Below are 23532 nucleotides of genomic sequence, written 5' to 3'. Positions count from 1 at the left end.
CTTGGATTCCTTTTATTTCTTTTTCTTCTCTGATTGCCATGGCTAGGACTTCCAAAACTATGTTGAATAATAGTGGTGAGAATGGACATCCTTGTCTTGTTCCTGATCTTAGAGGAAATGCTTTCAGTTTTTCACCATTGAGAATGATGTTTGCTGTCCGTTTTTCATATATGGCCTTTATTATGTTGAGGTAGGTTCCCTCTGTGCCCACTTTCTGGAGAGTTTTTATCATAAATGTGTGTTGAATTTTGTTAAAAGCTTTTTCTGCATTGAGATGATCATATGGCTTTAATTCTTCAGTTTGTTAATATGGTGTATCACATTGATTGATTTGCGTATATTGGAGAATTCTTGCATCCCTGGGATAAATCCCAGTTGATCATGGTGTATGATCCTTTTAATGTGTTGTTGGATTCTGTTTCCTAGTATTTTGTTGAGGATTTTTGCATCTATATTCATCGGTGATATTGGTCTGTAATTTCCTTTTTTTGTAGTATCTTTGTCTGGTTTAGGAATCAGGGTGATGGTGGCCTCATAGAATGAGTTCCTGAGGTGTTCCTGCCTCTGAAATTTTTTGGAAGAGTTTGAGAAGGATGGGTGTTAGCTCTTCTCGAAATGTTTGATAGAATTCACCTGTGAAGCCATCTGGTCCTGGACTTTTGTTTGTTGGAAGATTTTTAATCACAGTTTCAATTTCATTACTTATAATTCATCTGATCATATTTTCTATTTCTTCGTGGTTCAGTCCTGGAAGGTTATACCTTTGTAAGAATTTGTCCATTTCTTCCAGGTGGTCCATTTTATTGGCATAGAGTTGCTTGTAGTAGTCTCTTAGGATGCTTTGTATTTCTGCGGTGTCTGTTGTAACTTCTCCTTTTTCATTTCTAATTTTATTGATTTGAGTCCTCTCCATCTTTTTCTTGATGAGACTGGCTAATGGTTTATCAATTTTGTTTATCTTCTTAAAGAACCACCTTTTAGTTTTATTGATCTTTGTTATTGTTTTCTTTGTTTCTATTTCATTTGTTTCTGCTGTGATTTTTATGATTTTTTTCCTTCTGCTAACTTTGGGTTTTGTATATTCTTCTTTCTCTACTTCCTTTAGGTGTAAGGTTAGATTGTTTACTTGAGATTTTTCTCGTTTCTTGAGGTAGGCTTGTATAGCTATAAGCTTCCCTCTTAGAACTGCTTTTGCTGCATTCCATAGGTTTTGGATTGTCGTGTTTTCATTGTCATTTGTCTCTAGGTATTTTTTGGATGTCCCGTTAGATTTCTTCAGTGATCTCTTGGTTATTTAGTAACGTATTGTTTAGCCTCCATGTGTTTGTGTTTTTTACATTTTTTTCCCCTGTAATTCATTTCTAATCACATAGCATTGTGGTTTGAAAAGATGCTTGATATGATTACAATTTTCTTAAATTTACTGAGGCTTGATTTGTGACCCAAGATGTGATCTATCCTGGAGAATGTTCCATGCGTACTTGAGAAGAAAGTATAATCTGCTGTTTTTGGATGGAATGTCCTATAAATACCAATTAAAGGTATCTGGTCTATTGTGTCATTTAAAGCTTCTGCTTCCTTATTTATTTTCATTTTGGATGATCTGTCCATTGGTGTAAGTGAGGTGTTAAAGTCCCCCACTATTATTGTGTTACTGTCGATTTCCTCTTTTATAGCTCTTAGCAGTTGCCTTATGTATTGAGGTGCTTCTATGTTGGGTGCATATATATTTATAATTGTTATATTTTCTTCTTGGATTGATCCCCTGATCATTATGTAGTGTCCTTCCTTGTCTCTTGTAACATTCTTTATTTTAAAGTCTATTTTATCTGATATGAGTATTGCTACTCCAGCTTTCTTTTGGTTTCCACTTGCATGGAATATCTCTTTCCATTCCCTCATTTTCAGTCTGTATGTGTCCCTAGGTCTGAAGTGGGTCTCTTGTAGACAGCATATATGTGGGTCTTGCTGTATCCATTCAGCAAGCCTGTGTCTTTTGGTTGGAGCATTTAATCCATTCACGTTTAAGGTAATTATCGATACGTAAGTTCCTGTGACCACTTTCTTAATTGTTTTGGGTTTGTTTTTGTATGTCCTTTTCTTCTCTTGTGTTTCCCACTTAGAGAAGTTCTTTTAGCATTTGCTGTAGAGCTGGTTTGGTGGTGAATTCTCTAACTTTTGATTGTCTGTAAAGCTTTTGATTTCTCCATCGAATCTGAATGAGATCCTTGCCGGGTAGAGTTATCTTGGTTGTAGGTTCTTCCCTTTCATTACTTTCAGTATATCATTCCACTCCCTTCTGGCTTGTAGAGCTTCTGCTGAGAAATCAGCTGTGAACGTTATGGGAGTTCTCTTGTATGTTATTTGTCATTTTTCCTTTGCTGCTTTCAATAATTTTTCTTTGTGTTTCATTTTTGCCAATTTGATTACTATGTGTCTCGGCATGTTTCTCCTTGGATTTATCCTGTATGGGACTCTTTGTGCTTCCTGGACTTGGGTGGCTATTTCCTTTCACATGTTAGGGAAGTTTTCGACTATAATCTCTTCAAATATTTTCTGAGGTCCTTTCTCTCTCTCTTCTCCTTCTGGGACCCCTATAATGCGAATGTTGTTGTGTTTAACATTGTTCCAGAGGTTTCTTAGGCTGTCTTCGTTTCTTTTCATTCTGTTTTCTTTATTCTGTTCCATGGCAGTGAATTCCACCATTCTGTCTTCCAAGTCACTTATCTGTTCTTTTGCCTCAGTTATTCTGCTATTGATTCCTTCTAGTGCAGTTTTCATTTCAGTTATTGTATTGTTCATCTCTGTTTGTTTGTTCTTTAATTCTTCTAGGTCTTGGTTAACCATTTCTTGCATCTTCTAGATCTTTGCCTCCATTCTTTTACTGAGGTCCTGGATCATCTTCACTATCATTATTCTGAATTCTTTTTCTGGAAGGTTGCCTATGTCCACTTCATTTAGTTGTTTTTCTGGGGTTTTATCTTGTTCCTTCATCTGATACATAGCCCTCTGCCTTTTCATCTTGTCTGTCTTTCTGTGAATGTGGTTTTTGTTCCACAGGCTGCAGGATTGTAGTTCTTCTTGCTTCTGCTGTCTGCCCTCTGGTGGATGAGGCTATCTAAGAGGCTTGTGCAAGTTTCCTGATGGAAGGGGCTGGTAGTAGGTAGGGCTGACTGTTGCTCTGGTGGGCAGAGCTCAGTAAAACTTTAATCTGCTTGACTGCTGATGGGTGGGGCTGGGTTCCCTTCCTGTTGGTTGTTTGGCCTGAGGCAACCGAACACTGGAGCCTACTTGGGCTCTTTTGTTGGACTAATCGCGGACTCTGGGAGGGCTCATGCCAAGGAGTACTTCCTAGAACTTCTGCTGCTGGTGTCCTTGTCCCCAGGGTGAGCCACAGCCACCCCCGATTCTGAGGAGACCCTCCAACACTAGCAGGTAGGTCTGGTTCAGTCTCCCCTGGGGTCACTGCCCCTCCCCCTAGGTCCTCATGCACACACTACTTTGTGTGTGCCCTCCAAGAGTGGAGTCTCTGTTTCCCCCAGTCCTGTCAAAGTCCTGCAATCAATTCCCACTAGTCTTCAAAGTCTGATTCTCTAGGAATTCCTCCTCCCATTGCCAGATCCCCAGGTTAGGAAGCCTGACATGGGGCTCAGAACCTTCACTCCAGTGGGTGGAGTTCTCTGGTATAATTATTCTCCAGTCTGTGAGTCACCCAGCCTGGAGTTATGGGACTTGATTTTAATGTGATTGCACCCATCCTACTGTCTCATTGTGGCTTCTCCTTTGTCTTTGGATGTGGGGTATCTTTTTTGGTGAGTTCCAGTGTCTTCCTGTCGATGATTGTCCAGCACCTGGTTGTGATTCCAGTGTTCTCACAAGAGTGAGTGAGAGCACGTCCTTCTACTCCGCCATCTGGGTTCAGGGCCCTGACCAATTTGTTTCTGATTTTTATGTTTATCTTAGTCTAGTTTTTAGTCCTTGTTACCATTGCTGGATTTGTTTATTGGTTTGGTTGCTCTCTTCTTTTCTTTTTATTTTATTATTATTAATATTTTTTTCTTCCTTTTCTTCAGAGCCTTGTGGCTGACAGGTTCTTGGTGCTCTGGCTGTGTGTCAGGCCTGAGCCACTGAGATGGGAGAGTCAAGTCCAGGATATTGGATCACCAGAGACCTCCTGGCCCCACGTAATATCAATCGGCGAGAACTCTCCAAGAGATTTCTGTCGCAACACTAAGACTGAGCTCCACGCAACGTCCAGCAAGCTCCATTGCTGGACACCCCATGCCAAACAACTAGCAAGACAGGAGCACAACCCCATCCATTAGCAGAGAGGCTGCCTAAAATCATACTAAGTTCACAGACACCTCAATACCCACCGCCAGATGTGGCCCTGCCCAGCAGAAAGTCAAGATCCAGTCCCACCCACCAGAACACAGGCATCAGTCCCCTCCACCTGGAAGACTATACAAGCCACTGAACCAGCCTCGCCCACTGAGGGCAGACACCAAAAAGAACAGGAACTAGAAACCTGCAGGCTGTGAAAAGGAGACCCCAAACACAGTAAGTTAAATAAAATGAGAAGACAGAGAAATATGCAACAGATGGAGGACCAAGATAAAAACCCACCAGACCAAACAAATGAAGAGGAAATAGGCAGTCTACCTGAAAAAGAATTCAGAATAATGATAGTAAAACTGATCCAAAATCTTGGAAATAGAATGGAGAAAATACAAGAAACATTTAACAAGGAGCTAAAGAATTAAAGAGCAAACAGACACTGATGAACAGCACAATAAATGAAGTGAAAAATTCTCTAGAAGGAATCAAGAGAAAAATAACTGAGGCAGAAGAATGGATAAGTGACCTGGAAGATAAAATAGTGGAAATAACTCCTGCAGAGCAGAATAAAGAAGAAAGAATGAAAAGAACTGAGGACAGTCTCAGAGACCTCTGGGACAACATTAAATGCACCAACATTCGAATTATAGGGGTCCCAGAAGAAGAAGAGAAATAGAAAGGGACTGAGAAAATATTTGAAGAGATTATAGCTGAAAACTTCCCTAACATGGGAATGGAAAGAACCAGGAATCAAGTCCAGGAAGCACAGAGAATCCCATACAGGATAAATCCAAGGAGAAACATGCCAAGACACATATTAATCAAACTATCAAAAATTAAATACAGGGCTTCCCAGGTGGCGCAGTGATTGAGAGTCTGCCTGCCGATGCAGGGGACACGGGTTCGTGCCCCGGTCCAGGAAGATCCCACATGCTTGCGTACCGCAAAAAAAAAAAAAAAATTAAATACAAAGAAAAAATATTAAAAGCAGCAAGGGAAAAGCAACAAATAGCATACAAAGGAATCCCATAAGGTTAACAGCTGATCTTTCAGCAGAAACTCTGCAAGCCAGAAGGGAGTGGCAGGACATATTTAAAGTGATGAAAGGGAAACACCTACAACCAAGATTACTCTCCCCAGCCAGGATCTCATTCAGATTTGACAGAGAAATTGAAACCTTTACAGAGAAGCAAAAGTTAAGAGAATTCAGCACCACCAAACCAGCTGTATACCAAATGCTAAAGGAACTTCTCTGAGCAGGAAACACAAAAGAAGGAAGAGACCCACAAAAACAAACCCAAAACAATTAAGAAAATAGTAATAAGGACATACATATCGATAATTACCTTAAATATAAATGGATTAAATGCTCCAACCAAAAGACACAGACTGGCTGAATGGATATAAAAACAAGACCCATATATATGCTGTCTACAAGAGACCCACTTCAGACCTAGGGTCACACACAGACTGAAAATGAGGGGATGGAAAAATATATTCCATGCAAATGGACACCAAAAGAAGCTGGAGTAGCAATTCTCATATCAGAAAAAATAGACTTTAAAATAAAGACTATTACAAGAGACTAAGAAGAACACTACATAATGATCAAGGGATCAATCCAAGAAGAAGATGTAACAATTGTAAATATTTATGCACCCAACAAAGGAGCACCTCAATACATAAGGCAAGTGCTAACAGCCATAAAAGGGTAAACCAACAGTAACACGGTAATAGTAGGGGACTTTAACGCCCCATTTTCACCAATGGACAGATCATCCACAATGAAAATAAATAAGGAAACAGAAGCTTTAAATGACACATCAGACAAGATGGACTTAATTGATATTTATAGGACATTCCATCCAAAAACAACAGAATACACTGTGCTCATGGAACACTGTGCTCATGGAAGTGCTCATGGAACATTCTCCAGGATAGTTCATATCATGGGTCACAAAGCAAGCCTCGGTAAATTTAAGACAATTGAAATTGTATCGAGTACTTTTTCTGACCACAGTGCTATGAGGCTAGATATCAATTACAGGAACAATCTGTAAAAAATACAAACACATTAGAGGCTAAACAATATGCTGCTAAATAACCAAGAGAGCACTGAAGAAATCAAAAAATACCTAGGAAATCAAAAAATACCTAGAAACAAAAGACAATGAAAACATGAAAATCCAAAAGCTATGGGATGCAGCAAAAGCAGTCCTAAGAGGGAAGTTTATAGCAATACAATCCTACATCAAGAAACAAGAAACATCTCAAATAAACAACCTAACCTTACACCTAAGACAATTAGAGATAGAAGAACAAAAAAACCCTCCAAAGTCAGCCAAAGGAAAGAAATCATAAAGATCAGATTGGAAATAAATGAAAAAGAAATGAAGGAAACAGTAGCAAAGATCAATAAAACTAAAAGTTGGTTCTTTGAGAAGATAAACAAAATTGATAAACCATTAGCCAGACTCAACAAGAAAAAAAGGGAGAAGACTCAAAGCACAGAATTAGAAATGAAAAAGGAGGAGTAACAACTGACCCTGTAGAAATACAAAGGATCATGAAAAGTTACTACAAGCAACTACATATCAATAAAATGGACATCCTTGAAGAAATGGACAAATTCTTAGAAAAGCACAAACTTCTGAGATTGAACCAGGAAGAAACAGAAAATATAAACAGACCAATCCCAAGCACTGATATTGAAACTGTGATTTAAAATCTTCCAACAAACAAAAGCCCAGGACCAGATGGCTTCACAGGCGAATTTTATCAAACATTTAGAGAAGAGTTAACACCTATCCTTCTCAAACTCTTCCAAAATATAGCAGAGGGAGGAACACTCTCAAACTCATTGTATGAGACCACCATCACCCTGATACTAAAACCAGACAAAGATGTCACACAAAAAGGAAAATTACAGGCCAATATCACTTATAAACATAGATGCAAAAATCCTCAACAAAATACTAGCAAACAGAATCCAACAGCACATTAAAAGGATCATACACCAAGATCAAGTGGGGTTTATCCCAGGCATGCAAGGATTCTTCAATATGCGCAAATCAATCAATGTGATACACCATATTAACAAATTGAAGGATAAAAACCGTATGATAATCTCAATAGGTTCAGAAAAATCTTTTGACAAAATTCAACACACATTTATGATAAAAAAAAAAAACCTCTCCAGAAAGTAGGCATAGAGGGAACCTACCTCAACATAATAAAGGGCATATATGACAAACCCACAGCCAACATCTTTCTCAATGGTGAAAAACTGAAACCATTTCCTCTAAGATCAGGAACAAGACAAGGTTGCTCACTCTCAGCACTATTATTCAACATAATTTTGGAAGCAATCAGAGAAGAAAAGGAAATAAAAGGAATCCAAGTGGGAAAAGAAGAAGTAAAACTGTCACTGTTTGCAGATGATATGATACTATACATAGAGAATCCTAAAGATGCTACCAGAAAACTACTAGAGGTAATCAATGAATTTGGTAGAGTAGCAGGACACAAAGTTAATGCACAGAAATCTCTTGCATTCCTATACAATAATGATGAAAAATCTGAAAGAGAAATTAAGGAAACACTCCCATTTACCACTGCAACAAAAAGAATAAAATACCTAGGAATAAACCTACTTAAGTAGACAAAAGACTTGTATGCAGAAAACTACAAGACATTGATGAAAGGAATTAAAGACGATGCAAACAGATGGAGAGATATACCATGTTTTCGGATTGGAAGAATCAACATTGTGAAAATGACTATACTATCCGAAGCAATCTACAGATTCAATGCAAACCCTATCAAACTACCAATGGAACTTTTTACAGAACCAGAACAAAAAATTTCACAATTTCTATGGAAACACAAAAGATCCCAAATAGCCAAAGCAATCTTGAGAAAGAAAAATGGAGCTGGACGAATCAGGCTCCCTGACTTCAGACTATACTACAAAGCTACAATAATCAAGACAGTATGGCACTGGCACAAAAACAGAAATATAGATCAATGAAACAGGTTAGAAAGCCCAAAGATAAACCCATGCACATATGGTCACCTTATCTTTGATAAAGGAGGAAAGAATATAAAATGGAGAAAAGTCAGCTTGTTCAATAAGTGGTGCTGGGAAAACTGGACAGCTACATGTAAAAGAATGAAATCAGAACACTTCCTACCACCATACACAAAAATAAACTCAAAATGGATTCAAGACCTAAATATAAGGCCAGACACTACAAAACTCTTAGAGGAAATCATAGGCAGAACACTGTATGACATAAATCACAGCAAGATCCTTTTTGACCCACCTCCTAGAGAAACGGAAATAAAAACAAAAATAAACAAATGGGACCTAATGAAAGTTAAAAGTTTTGCACAGCAAAGGAAAACATAAAGAAGATGAAAAGAAAACCCTCAGAATGGGAGAAAATATTTGCAAACGAAGCAATGGACAAAGGACTAATCTCCAAAATATACAAGCAGCTCATGCAGCTCAATATCAAAAAAACAAACAACCCAATCCAAGAATGGGCAGAAGACCTTAATAGACATTTCTCCAAAGAAAATGTTCAGATATCCAACAAACACATTAAAGGATGCTCAACATCACCAGCCATTAGAGAAATGCAAATCAAAACCAGAATGAGGTATCACCACACACTGGTCAGAGTGGCCAGCATCAAAAAATCTACAAACAATAAATGCTGGGGCTTCCCTGGTGGTGCAGTGGTTGAGAGTCCGCCTGCCAATGCAGGGGACACGAGTTCGTGCCCCGGTCTGGGAAGATCCCACATGCTGCGGAGTGGCTGAGCCCGTGAGCCATGGCCGCTGAGCCTGCGCGTCTGGAGCACAGGCTCCGCAACGGGAGAGGCCAAAACAGTGAGAGGCCTGTGTACCACAAACAAAATAAAATAAAAAATAAAATAAAAATAAATGCTGGAGAGGGTGTGGAGAAAAGGGAACCCTCTTGCCCTGTTGGTGGGAATGTAAATTGATACAGCCACTATGGAGAACAGTATGGAGGCTCCTTAAAAAACTAAAAATAGAACTACCATATGACCCAGCTATCCCACTACTGGGCATATACCCAGAGAAAACCATAATTCAAAAAGAGTCATGTATCACAATGTTCATTGCAGCACTATTTACAATAGCCAGGACATGGAAGCAACCTAAGTATCCATCGAGAGATGAATGGATAGAGAAGATGTGGCACATATATACAATGGAATATTACTCAGCCATAAAAAGAAACAAAATTGAGTTATTTGTAGTGAGGTGGATGGACCTAGAGTCTGTCATACAGAGTGAAGTAAGTCAGAAGGAGAAAAACAGATACCGTGTGCTAACACATATATATGGAATCCAAAAAAAAAAAATGGTTCTGAAGAACCTAGGGGCAGGACAGGAATAAAGACGCAGACATAAAGAATGGACTTGAGGACACAGGAAGGGGGAAGGGTAAGTTGTGAAGGAGAGAGTACCACTGACATATATACTCTACCAAATGTAAAATAGACAACCAGTGGGAAGCAGTTGCATTACACAGGGAGATCAGCTCGGTGCTTTGTGACCACTTAGAGGGGTGGGATAGGGAGGATGGAAGGGAGACATAAGAGGTAGGGATATGGGGATATATGTATACATATAGTTGATTTACTTTGTTGTAAAGCAGAAACTAACACAGCATTTTAAAGCAATTATACTCCAATAAAGATGTTAAAAAAAAATCAGGGGCATGATAAGGATGCCAACTCTTGCCACTTTTATTCAACACAATATTGGAAGTCCTAGCCACAGCAATCAGACAAGAAAAAGAAATAAAGGAATCCAGATTGGAAAGGAAGAAGTAAAACTTTCAGTGTTTGTAGATGACATGATACTATGTATGGAAAAACTGAAAGACAGTACCAAAAAACTATAAATTCAATAAAGTTGCAGGATACAATATTAATATACATAAATTTTTTGTGTCTCTATACATTAGCAATGAACACTATCAGAAGGACAAATTAAGAAAATCCCATTTACAATTATATCAAAAAGAATAAAATACCTAGGAATAAATATAACCAAGGAGGTAAAATATCTGTACTTGGAAAACTATAAGATGTTGATGAAAGAAGTTGAAGATGACAGAAATGGAAAGATATACCATGCTCATGGATTAGAAGAATTAATATTGTTAAAATGACCATACTACCCAAAGCAATCTACAGATTCAATGCAATCCCTATCAAAATACCACTGGCATTTTTTTCACAGAACTAGAACAAATAATTCTAAAACTGTATAGAAACACGAACGAGCCCAACTAGCTCAAATACCTTGAGAAAGAAGAACAAAGATGGAGGTATGATGCTCCCTGATTTGAAATTATACTACAAAGCTACAGTCCTAAAAACAATATGGTACTGGCAAAAGCAGACACAGAGATCAATGCAACAGAATAGAGAGCCCAGAAATGAACCTACACTTACATGGGCAATTAATCTATGATGAAGGAGGCAAGAATAATTGATGGGGAAAGACAATCTCTTCAATAATTGGTGCTGGGAAAGCTGAACAGCTGCAGGCAAAAGAACCAAGTTGGACTACTTTCTCACTCTATATACAAAAAGAAACTCAAAATGGATTAAAGGCTAAATGTAAGACTTGAAACCATAAAACTCTTAGAAGAAAACAGGCAGAACACTCTTTAACATCGGTCTTAGCAATATCTTGTTGGATATGTCTCCTCAGGCAAGGGAAACAGAAACAAAAATACACCAGTGGGACTACATCAGACTAAAAGGCTTTTGCACAGGGAAGGAAACTATCAGCAAAATGAAAATGTTGCTTCCTGAATGGGAGAAGATATATGCAAATGATATATCTGATAAGGAGCTATTATCCAAAATATACTGAGAACTCATACAGCCCAACATCAAAAAAAAATAACTCGATTAAAAAATGGGCAGAGGAGTCCAAACAGGAGTGGGTCAGAGGTGCAGTCTGAGCCCGTCATGGAGCAGCTCAGGAAGGCGGTGATGGTGATGGAGTTTGGCCCTTTTGGGGAACACACTGTGAACACCAGCTGGATTGCAGTGCAGCAGAACAGAGGGATGGGATCCCCGGGACTCTGCAGATGGGAGCGTGTCTGAGGCCCTGCTCATTGCACCCGCTCCCTGGAGCCCCAGACAAAAAGGAAACAGCGTGTTTCTGAAGACGTGTGTGTCTGACTTTATGCGAGTTTCAGACAGGATTCTTCACGGGGCTGAGTGGACCCAAAGCCGTGTGTCTGAATTCCTGGGCCCCAGACACTATGATCAGCATGTAAATAAGAGAAAAATCAATTAAACAATCTTTGGAAATCTCTCCGAGCTTTGGGACTCGGATGGTGGAAGATGGCAACTTTTTATCCTCCTGCTGGCAAGGAAATGCCCCTTATATTTCAGTCGCCCATCTCTCCAGACATCACCTCTAGAAGACTTTCAGTTTTCTTCCTCAACTTTATCAGACAAGAAGAGAGAATTCTCCACCATTCCCTAGCTAAAAAGATGTCAACCTTCCCAGATCCAATTGTTTCCCTTAAAAGAAACAACAAAAAACTGGAGTTGCACATACACACCCTGAGTGTGCACAGCAGTGTCAGTCCATGAAATTTTACACATGTGCACCTCCACAGCACCTGAGTCCAGATCAAGACCTAGAACATTCTCAGCCCCTTCTCTGTTCTTCCCCATTGCAGAAGCCCCTTGTGTCCTTTCCCAGCTACTCCCACCGCATCCCCCCACCCCCACTCCCAGGTGTAAACCTGCTGACTTTATGGCTGCCATAGGTGTGTTTTACCTGTTCTAGAACTTGGTGTCAATGGAATTGCACTTGGGTCCCGTGCCTTCTGTGCAGCAGAGCATCTGCAGGATCCGCCCATGGGGTGGCTAGGAGCTGCTGCTGGTGGTGCTTTTCAGTTACTCTGGATAAAACAGATTTGCCCATGGGGGAAAAAAAAATGGGCAGAGGACCTGAATAAACATTTTCCCAGGGAAGACATACAGATGGCCAACAGGCACGTGAGAAGATGCTCAACATCACTAATAATTAGGGAAATGCAAACCAAAACTACAATGAGATATCACCTCACATCTATTGGAATGGACATCATCAAAAAGACCACAAATGACAACAGATGGTGAGATATGGAGAAAATGGGACCCTCATGCACTGTTGGTGGGAGGGTAAATTGGTGTCGCTACTATGGAAAACTGTATGAAGTTTCCCCCCAAAATTAAAAATAGAACTACCATATGATCCAGCAATTCCACTTTTGGGTATTTTTTCAAAGAAAACAAAAACACTAATTCTAAAAGATTCATGCACTCATATGCTCATTGCAGCACTAGCCAAGATATGGAAGCAACTTAAGTGTTCATTGATAAATGAATGGATAAAGAAGATTAGATAGATAGATAGATAGATAGATAGATAGATAGATAGATAGATAGGAGATAGATATACAATAGAATATAACACAGCTTTTCAGCCCTAAAAAAGAATGAAATCTTGCCTTTTGTAGCAACATGGATGGACCTAAAGGGTCTTATGCTAAGTGAGGTAAGTCAGACAAAGAAAGAGAAAGACCATATGCCTTCACTTATATATGGAAGCTAAAAAACAAAAGAAATGAACAAACATAACAAAACAGAAATAGACTCATGGATACAGAGAACAAAAGGTGATTGCCAGAGGGGATGGGGGGTAGGCGGATGAAAAGAAAAGAAAAGAAAAGAAAACCCCAAAATGGTAACTGTGTGAGGTAATGCTAATTAGCTTGATTGTGGTGATCACTTCACCATGTGTATTTACATGAAACCATCACGTTGTATCCCTTAAATGCATACAATTTTTGTCAATTATACCTCAGTAAAGCTGAGAAAAGAAAAAAAAATGTATCCTTCACCTGGAGTAAGCTCCTCTCCTGGTTAAGACCATACTTGGCTAGGAAACATGCAGTGGCTGAGGGTAGGTTTGGAGACCAGTTTTTTCTTCCTTATCTCCCCATCTTGTTGCCCTCTATTGCCCCATCCTGCCTCTAGCTTCTCCGTGGTTGGCTCAAGGAGAGAGGAAGATAAGCGGAAGAGAAAAGTTCTTACTAGATCTGTGCTACTGTCACCTGGTTTGGTGCCTTCTGTTTGTGACTCATGCTCAGATGCTAATTTTCCCCCTCATAGATCTCTTCTGTGGGTTTGCCAGGATCCCTCTAACCACAGTTTTCTGTCCTGGACTATGCTTCTTCCAGCTGGCTACTTATGACTCCTAAGTCCGCCCCACACAGACCCTCTGTTGTGTTATCTCACTCCTCCGGGAGGGCCTCTGGGCAGAGTCCTGTTCAAGACTATGCAGTTGACTCCCTCTCAGGGAGCTCATGGCTGACCCGTGGTGAGACCTGTGTTCCTTTGCTTCTAAAAGTGCAGTTGGCTTCTCTTCTTCCTCCACCCTCAGGAGAAGTTTAATTATAATGTCTCACCTTTAGATTTTTCTCAAAAAGCAGCCCACCACCTTCGAGCAGACATGGGCCAAATTCTCTGCCCCACTCCCTGCTACCTCTGCCTGGGAAACAACTTCCAAAGAAGGGGCCCCCAGTAGTTTTACTTGATCTTCTCTTATATATCCTAGACGGGGGTCTTGAGCTAGTGGTTGCTTTTGTAGGTATAGTCTCTTAGTATGTACAGCGCTGCTGATGTGGCCCCTGCTGCTGTGGATGCCAGGAAATGTCTCATTTACCGTCCTGTTATGCACTACATTTCAGAATATCTGCATGACATATTTTTCAAGTTGAAGGTTCAAGGCTTGGAACCAACCCCACACTCATGGGTCCTGCTGAACTAGCTCAGGTCAAGTCCCCATCTGTGTGTGCTCAACCTTTTCTGGGCCCCAGTAGGGACCTGGCTTTCTCTTCCTACACTGTCCTGCTCCCAGCTCTTGGCTTGCCTAACACACATTCCAGCACATCTCCAGTAGGCCGTGGAGAGGCGAGAGGACCCTGAAAGCAGCCAGTGCACGGTTCCTTTGCTGGGTCAGTTTCTACCTGATGATGCTACAATGTTGCTCCTGTAACAGCGTCTGATGAGACTTGGTGTCTTAGTGTCTCATTACTGCTTATATCCTGAACTTTGGAGTGTGGAGACCATGGCTTCTGGTTTGGTTACCAGCTGTGCAGCCCGATTATTTGGTGACCGTGGCGTCTGCTTCTCGTGCTCAGCTTGAATCTTGATGCTGCCTCACAGAACTTTGCTCATGACAATAACTGGAATATGGCGGTTACTCTTTCGCGAGTGTGTGCCGAGAACTACTTTAGGCCCTTTTACGTGCATTAGCCCATTTATTTCTCCCAATAACTTTGAAAGATACACTACTGAGATTCAGAGAGGGTGAGGAACCTGCCCAAGCACAGCTAGCTCATTAACAGCATTGAGGATAACACTCAATTCTGCCTAATTTCAGAGGGCATATTCTTTCCTTTGCACCAGATTTAGGATTTTTTGCTCAGGGCTTGGAGAGGATGCTGAGTTCTGGGTGTTTTGTGCCTATTTTCACAAGCTCTCACTGACACTTGTGGGCAGGACAATTTCCTTGGGGCAGGTTTCTGGTTTGCTCCCACCTTCCCTGTGGGGCACCAACAGTCCCACCTGAGCCACTTCCCTACTCAGTATTCACAATTCAGCTCCTGTCAACGCCCCTGCATAAATACAAATGCAACTTGTCCACCCCTCACTAAGTAAGCCAGGTACGCTCCATGGAGAAAATTGTACTGATGTATTCGGAATTAACTAAGTTGATGACATTATATCTTAAATCATTCAAAATACATCAACATAGTTGATATAAAAGAGATATGGCTGTTTAAAAACATTTAAAGATGTTGGACAGCCTGGGGCTAGAGTTTCGCTCAAACACGGCAAGTGGGGAGGAGCAAGATGTAGAATGCAGATTTCTATGAAAAATGTAGGGGAGAAGTGACTTTGCTGAAAAGCCTTGGTAGCCACGGGTTGCCATGGTAACGCCGGAAAACCGGATCTGAATTAGGAGGAAATTCCTATAGGCTGGACTTTAGGAAAGGGAGAGGAGATCTTGTGTGCAAAGGGGGATGGGAGAGGAGGAGGAAAGGAAGGGCTGGGCTGAGAGGAGAGGGAGGGAGGGAATGAGCTCAGGACAGAGAGCAGGAAAGGAAGGGAGGGGCTGGGGACCACATCCAGGTAGGGAGCCATCTCTCCAGGGTTTTCTCTTCTTCTTTTTACAAAATGTCTATAACTGAAAGTAGAAAAGACTGGTCCTGGCCTGGCAGGTGAGGTCGTTTCCTGCCTCTAGGACCCAGTGACTCCCTCACTCAGCCAGCCCTGTCTGCAGGCCTGTTGCTCAGCGCTGGGACAGGAGCGCCGCTAGCCTCCCAGAGCCTCCCCAAGTCACCTGCAGCCTGGAGCTGGGCTGGTGTCAGCTAAGCGCTGGCTGACAGTTCTGGAAGGCTCTCATTCAGAAGCTGCCTGGAGGGAACAGTTCAGGCTCTCTTATTTGTTTTGAGCTAAAGCTCAAAGATAAACCAAACTGGAAGTAAAGTGCTGTGTTAGAAGCACTTCCAATCCTCTAAGAGCAAAAACAGCAGAAGGCAAGTTACCACCTATAAATAAGTGCCGGGCTGCAGGGACACTGAAGTTCTAGAGTGGGAGGAAAGGAAAGGAGTCCAGAGAGTCTCCCAACAGTGCTATTAACAGGCCAGGTCTAAAGTGGTGCAAGCTTTACGAAAGATAAAAACGAAAACACTGAAGTCAAGCCCTAGCTCTGCTATGTATTAGCTGTGTGACCTTGGGTGAGTTACTTAACTTCTTAGTGCTTCAGTTTTCTCATCTGCAAAAAGACATCATAGTAGTTCCTATCTCACGGGGTTGCTGAGAGAATTGAAAAGAATAGAGTGTTTAAAACTGTTAGCACTTAAATAATAAGCACTCAATACCCAGTAATCCATGATTGGGTGTGTGATTACTATAACCCATCCGAGGAGCCACGGTCAGGCCCTTGGCCATCAGGCAGGGTGTCACAGAACCTTTGGAGGACACCAGGCATCACTGCCTTTCATTCTTCCACCACGGTCTGAGGTCTTGATACTGAGAATGTGGCACCCCGGACTCAGCTGCACAGTTTCGTTACATCTGGAGTTAGATGATTATACCATTAAGGACAATTAATTTTTACTTGTTTTCTTAAGAAAAGTTCAGTTTGGTTAAGAAAATATAAACTTAAAGACTTGGGAAATCGTCTATAAATTTGTTCAGGAAAATGAGCCCTAGAACAGGAGCTCTCTAACTCACCTCTTTTCTTGTTGAACTTGAGCCAGATGGTCAGACGTGTTCTGATGCTTCAGACTAGAGCCCCTTGAGGACTTGGTGGGATCAGGCTTGTTCATTTCCTTAGTCCCCAGCCCACCACCAGGCACATGGTGGGTGTTCAGTAAACACTAGATAAATGGAAGGAATGATAAAATGTGAGAGCTCACCTCCAGAGGCTGCATCTCTCTTCCCAAAGGTAACCTCTTCCTGCTACTCCATCAGCTGAATCCAGCATGTGATGGCCAAGTTAGTGCATAGCTAAGTTGTCCTGTGAGAAAAGGGAATTTCATGATAGAAACTCCACAGAGTTAAGGTAGGCTAACATGAACTCTGATATCACCCAGTTGGCTCAGTCCAGGTTTTAAGCATGAAACAACTTTCCCAGGCACCGCCAGATCTCCATCCTCTCTGAAGGCTAGGCCTGGCCTCCTTCAAACTCCAGCTCTCAATATTCTTTTTTTTTTTTTTACTTTATTTTTTTTTACTTTATTTATTTATTTATTTTGGCTATGCCTTGCAGCTTGTGGGATCTTAGTTCCCCAATCAGGGATTGAACCTGGGCCCTCGGCAGTGAAAGCATGGAGTCCTAACCACTGGACTTCTAGGGAATTCCTCAACATTCTTTATTTAAGTTGTTATCATCAAAAACAAACATTTATTGAAGACTGACTGTCATGTGCAAGGCTGAATTCCAAGAATTCACGCAAGGTGGGTCATGGCGCAGCACCTGATGGAGTTTATAATGTTGTATTTGTTAGCTTTTGCTGCATAACAAACCATCTCAAAATGTCCTGGCATGTAAAAACAAACATCTATTGTTTGTTCACAATTCCTTGGGTTGGCTTGAATGCTTTTCTGTCCAGGATGGCTTAACTGGGACTGGATGATTTAGGACGGCCTCATTCACACATCTGGCAGGCTGCTTGGTCTAGATAGCTTGGCTTTGGTTGACCAGCTGGGAAGATCCATCTCTGCTCCTTGTGTTTTCTAATCCTTTGCTGGCTAGCCCAGGCTCCTCACACGGTAGCGAGGATTATCTAACGTTCCAATGGCAAGTCATGTTTACATTCAGACTCAGACTCAAAAGAGTGAAGACAAAGACTCTGCCTCTTGAAGGTAGAAGTGGCCAGGGCAAGTCATGCTGCAAAAGGACACACATCTAGGCAGGGGAGAAACTACTGTGGTTGTTTTGCAAACTATCTACCATAGGTCTTATTGGGACAACAAGGGTGATACATAAAAACATAAATAAGAATATAAAATAGCACAGGATAGGACCTGCCAGGAAAACTGCACAGAGGAACACAGATCTGAGTTGGGAAGGAGAGATGGAACTGACATTGGATGGAGGTCGGGGGATATTCCAGCTGGAGGGAGTAGCATGGACGTGGAAATGCATTTGACATGTTCAGGGGGCAGTGAATGTATGGCTGTGGGCATAGCAGGAAGCTCACTTAGGGGAAAGGGAAAACTAAGGACACCGGCATAGTCGAGACAGGGTCTCAAATCTGGCCTGGGTCTCGATGTAAGGCATTTGGGCTTCATTCTTTAGGCAGTAGGGAGCAGTGCAGGGTTTTGGTCCAGGGCAAAATGATACTTTACTCTGGAAATAGTGTGCAGATGGAAAGGAAGTTCTCCGATTTTGTCTATGTCATCCTGCATAGATGCACATCGTGCTACGTGATCAAGCACAAGAGGGACTTTTCGTGGTGGGTGGAGTAGTTCTCTGTTGTCAGGGTTTGCTTTGTTGCTGTTATTGTTTTTTACTCTACGTGTACCTGGGTTACCCCACCATCAAAATGAAAACAATACTATACTTACCTTCTAGGGTTGTTTTAAGGGTGGAATTCGTGAATATATGTAAAGTGTTCAGCACAGTGCTTGGGTTTTGGTAATAACACAGAGTACAAAGATTTTAGAAAGGGAGTCACAATAAGCAGGAAAGAAGCTTGTGTGTATTGTGGCTACTCCCCTCAGAAGGTCCCAGAGACCCTCTGTCTGCATAGGGGAGACCCAGCCATCTGCCTCTCTGGATAAGCTTTCAGCTCTCTTCTGGGTGGAGGGGCAGGCTGGGGCAAGGGAGGGGAGAACTGGGGGAGCAGAAGTGACTGAGAACATGGGGTAGCGGGACACAAATAATCTCACAGAACACCAACATCAGAAAAGGCCACTCTGAGACCATGACAAAGTGAGACAACACAGGGCCACTTCGTACCTTTGTCCAAGCCAGGGCAAACCAAACTCACCGTGCCACCACAAACTTCCAAACAACACTCCCGTCAGCTGAAATGAGTGACTGCGGCGTCTTTACCAAGCATAGCTTTATCCCTGCTCTAGTTAGCCCTCCCCAGAGAGAAGGTCTTTGTTGAGATAAACATAGAATTGTCTCACTTTCTGTCCTTACTTTTTGTGCAATCCATTGCTTTCTTGGATCCTTCCCAATCACCCCCAAAGCCCAAATTCTATAATAGGTTCTTGCTATTCTTACAGAGATGCTCCACAGTTCCCCACAGTGAATGTTCTCCCTCAGTGTGATGCTGGTCACCCACAGGTGTGTTCCTGGGGGCCGTTGGTTGAAGGGCACTGACATCCTGTTCATCGTTATGGGCACTTTCAATCCTAACTGCACTTTTTTTGGATAGACGGGGTGCATTAGTTACAGTTCTCCAGAGAAACAGAACCAATAGGAGATTATATATATATATGTGTGTGTGTGTGTGTGTGTGTGTGTGTGTGTGTGTAAAAATATAAATGCATATAAAACAAAGGCTTTTTTAAGATTGATGCATAGGTAGGTAGGTAGGTAGATAGACAGATAGTAGAAATTTATTATAAGGAATTAGCTCATGAGATTATGGAGGCTAAGTCCCACAGTCTGCAGTCAATAGCTGGAGACCCAGGAGAGCTGGTGGTGGAAGCTCCAGTCCCCAAGCAAGCAGTTTCCATACCCAAGAAGAGCCAACATTTCAGTTTGAGTCCAAAGGCGGGAGACCGATGTCCCAGCTCAAGGGAATCAGGCAGGGTGTGTTTTTCTCCCTTAGTCTCGAGAGGGTCAGCCTTTTTGTTCTATTCAGGCCTTCGACTGATTGGACGATGCCCACCCATACTGGGGAGGGCAATCTGCTTCACTTAGCCTGCTGATTCCAATGTGAATCTCATCCGAAAACACCCTCACAGACACACTCAGAATAATGTTTGACCAAATATCTGGGCACCCCGTGTCCCAGTCAAGTTGACACATAAAATTAACCATCACAATGGGGCTTAATGTTGGCTAAAAACCTAGAGAAAGGCCTGGGTGCAGCCAGCATGCTGAAGTGTAGACCAGTGAACAAGCAGATGCTGAAACAGGAAGAACCCAGTGTGACCCCTGCAGCCATGTCTGTTGCCTTTGTCCCGGGGTGCTGTGTTCCTATTTTTGAAAGTTTGTCATAGAGGAAGTTTTGTGCAGGCACAGTGTGAGATGGAAAGTGTGTGCTGGTTTAGAGACTGTCTGCTTAGCCAAATAGTTGTAGGACCCTGGAGACAGAGGGCGTCTCTGAGGCCAGGACCCAGAGGTGCCTTTCTTAGGGGCCCTTGGCATGGTCCACACAATGGAGGGAGGCTAAACGAAGGCACCTGGGAAATATGGACAGGAAATGAGACATGACCCAGGAGGGTCAAGGCTGTCCAGCAGGTGGATGCCACGTTCAGGGCCGGCGTCATGAGCGTGTGGCCTGTGCAGTAACACAGTAGGGTCGCTCCATGCTTGATTTAATGCTCTGTTCCTCTGGGTTAGAACCTGGCAACTGAGGACCTGCTACTTTCCTTTTTTGCAGTTAAAGTATCTTAGTAAATTTAAAAGTAGAAATGTCAACCCCTCTGCCCCCTAAATCATAACACCTTGTGTGTGGCCCTCATCTTTGCTAGAGGAAGATGGGGAGGCGTGTTAAGGGTGGGGTGGAGCCAGGAAGTGGTCGGTGGACACAGACGGTGGAGGAAGCCTAGCTCCAGGAAGTTCTAGAGGAGAAATGTGTGGGTTGCTCTGACTTGCTAGGAATTCCATCACAATTTTCCACCTCCCCTCCTTGTCTGCTTTATGCCCAGCACAAGGCTTCAGGATACAGGAAACAGCAGCATTCAAGCACATTAGTGGAGAATTTTAAAGTACCTGGATTTAAGCTAGTCAGTGTACCATTCCCTTGGTCAGTTTTAATAGAATATTTTTTCCATTTGGCTTCATTACCGCATTGTAACAGTCTTGTTTTCTACTAGCTTGACTGCACATGAATCATAGATTTTGTTTTAGCACAGTTTTCATGTGAAACTGAATTCTGAGAGCCAACTAACCAACCTGCAAAGCTACTTTTGGAACACAACTTGTTTGTAAGCTGAGACTATGCATATTTAAAATTAGTAGAATACTGTATTGCAAAATCCCAAAGACAGTTACAAAGCAAGAATGCCCTAAATACATCCTTCGGAGAATTACAGAGGTAACCAGTCTCCATAAGGGCCTCAGTAATTGGCAATGGTGACAACAGGGGATATTTTGGGTTCAGGGTGGCTTCCTGCAGTTTTCAGAGTTCCTCCTTCATGTAAGGCCATGAAATTGTATTTGACTTCATGCTACTTGGTGAGGTCACTGGAACCAGTTTTGGTGTCTATTTTGACAGTGGGGAAAAACCGAGGTCCCTGAGAGAAAGATTCGCTGGCTGGTCCACAGGCCAAGGGCGTGCAGGAGCTGAAGGAGCCATCAGATCCCCGCCCCTTAAGGATTTCAGGAAGCCAAGGGTGCCTCCTTGCTCGAGCAGCCCTCGCCCTGATCTCTGAGTACTTTTTCTTTTGACCGGTGCGTCTGGGCTAAGGGTTTTTTTTGAGTAATCTCTACACATTTTTTGCTTCCTATATTTTCCCTCTTCCCAGCTTCTTGTCTGAGCTGGGGCTGGCCCTGTCCTCATTCCCTTTGGGAAGGATGCAGTGGGCAGGCGAGTACAGTAACCTCTAAGTCAGACTAGCTCTGTCTTCCAAAGATCTATGTTCTCAGGTCAGACCCAGATCGTCTAGAATAAACACAAAATGAGAAGGCTTTTCCCCGGGGTAGACAGTGTCTCCTGGGGCTGGAGGAAGTTGATCTATTTAGTAGCGGAACCTGCTAGGACATAAACAGGAAATGGCTTTACTTTACCTTCTTTCTCTTTCTTTAAACATATTTAGTTGAATTTCCATTCCTGACGTCTTGACATCCCAAGATTACTTTTACTTGGAGGGTGATAAACATCTAAGGCCACTTAATTTAAGATGCCAACCCCTCTCCCCCATCTAATCCTTAATCTCTCTGCTCAGGGCCGACATCCCAGCATCATAGGGAGAAAGGAGAGTGGGCCGTCTTCACTCTCCCTCCTCCACCTCTCAGTCACTGACAATTCTCCTCCTTCAATAGACTCTCCCATTTGAATGTCTGTCCTTCTCTTTCATCTGGACATGGGGCTGAAGGTGTATGGCCAGTTTACCTCTCTAGGCGGTTCTAGGGGGATGCCCTTGAGGATGTGAATGTGTGGAAGGGAAGGCAGGAGAGATGCACACACAGCACTCTGTGGAGGCCTGAAACTAGAGGGAGCTGTGCTGAAATGCTTGGCGTCCTCTGGAGATGAGGGTGTGCCCTAAATATATCCTTAGGAGAATTACAGAGGGAACTAGTCTGTGTAGGGCTTGAATCTTTCCTCCAGAGAAAAAGCTGGCAACTGGGGGCCACAAGGCAGACTTAGTTTTAGATAGAGATGTCTTGTTTAGCACGGTGCTGTGAACAACTTGAATGCCTTTCCAGTTTGTCCTCAACCCCGAGCTCTTTAGAGCTTGGCCCAGTGGGCCTGGCTCACGTCCACTCACAGCCTGGATCCTGGAGGCCTAGAGCAGGTGACCCCGCTTGGGAAACAGGACCACAGGCTGCCACGGCCCAGATGCCCACTCCCCGAGGCACCCCGGAACAGATGCTGCAAAGGAACCCAGGTCCTGAAGAGGCCATTTGGGGGACAGAGGACAAGAACTGGTTCTCCCCCACTACACATGCCCTGCTGCTGTGTAACGTGGGACAAGGACATTTAACATGGATAGCTCATGTTCTCCAGCAGCTAGGAAGCTCTGGGACCAGGAGCCAGCAACTAATTTATCACTAAAAAAATCAAATGACTTTTCTTTGCAGACTCGAGTTAGTGAGAGAAAAAAATTAGAAGGTAACAATTTATCAGGTTATCTTATTCCTCATGCCATCCCTCACCCATCCTTTCAAACATCTAGTTTTTGTGGTCATCTTCACCATTAATCACAGTCATTGCTTTTAATGAATGGATTTGTTGATCCATTCGTTCTTTCATCCATTCATTAAAACCAGGCACCCACCACCTGCCTGTGATAAGGACTTAGGATAAAAACAAGCGAACCATCAAAAAATAAAAATAAAAAAGTCAGAAAGCATCCCTGCCCTGGATGAGTCCACAGCTGGAAAGAGGAGAAGGTATGATCCTCAGAAACACGCTCGCCTTGGTCACAAGCAGACACATCCTAAATCATGGACATTCTGCTTCTTAATCTAAAAGTTACTTATTTAACAGCACCTCGGTGTGATGGGGATGAACTGGTCCAATGGCCACTATCCCCTACCCCCAACTTCCCATCAAAGGGAGGTGGTGGGTGGAAAGGATTGAACCAGAACTGGTGCCACTCTGCCTGGGCAACAGAGAGCCACTGTTAACGGTTGGTTGCGTAGTTTGTGAGAGTGTATATATATATATATATATGTGTGTGTGTGTGATGTATGTGTACATGTGTAAGATGGAAT

General features: G+C 42.5%; 1 long non-coding RNA gene across 3 annotated transcripts in view; it reads right to left on the bottom strand.

Annotated features, from left to right (window-relative positions):
- The window catches only part of LOC113631351 (uncharacterized), a 78155-nt gene that overhangs the window by 38756 nt on the left and 15867 nt on the right, over positions 1 to 23532 (bottom strand). The window contains exons 3-5 of one of the 3 annotated variants that reach the window (XR_003437269.1): positions 16698 to 16843; positions 16343 to 16538; positions 12187 to 12310 (exon numbers count right to left, since the gene is read on the bottom strand). This is a non-coding gene — a long non-coding RNA (uncharacterized LOC113631351). The remainder of the gene's footprint in view (positions 1 to 12186; positions 12311 to 16342; positions 16539 to 16697; positions 16844 to 23532) is intronic. The other 2 variants (XR_003437270.1, XR_003437271.1) reach the window with 2 other exon arrangements.

This window comes from Aethalodelphis obliquidens, unplaced genomic scaffold (assembly GCF_003676395.1).
Source record: "Aethalodelphis obliquidens isolate GAN/ISIS:26980383/991018 unplaced genomic scaffold, ASM367639v1 scaffold32, whole genome shotgun sequence".
NCBI classification, from domain to species: domain Eukaryota; kingdom Metazoa; phylum Chordata; class Mammalia; order Artiodactyla; family Delphinidae; genus Aethalodelphis; species Aethalodelphis obliquidens.
Note: the sequence above shows the minus strand (reverse complement) of the source record. Positions and strands in the feature narration are given on the sequence as shown.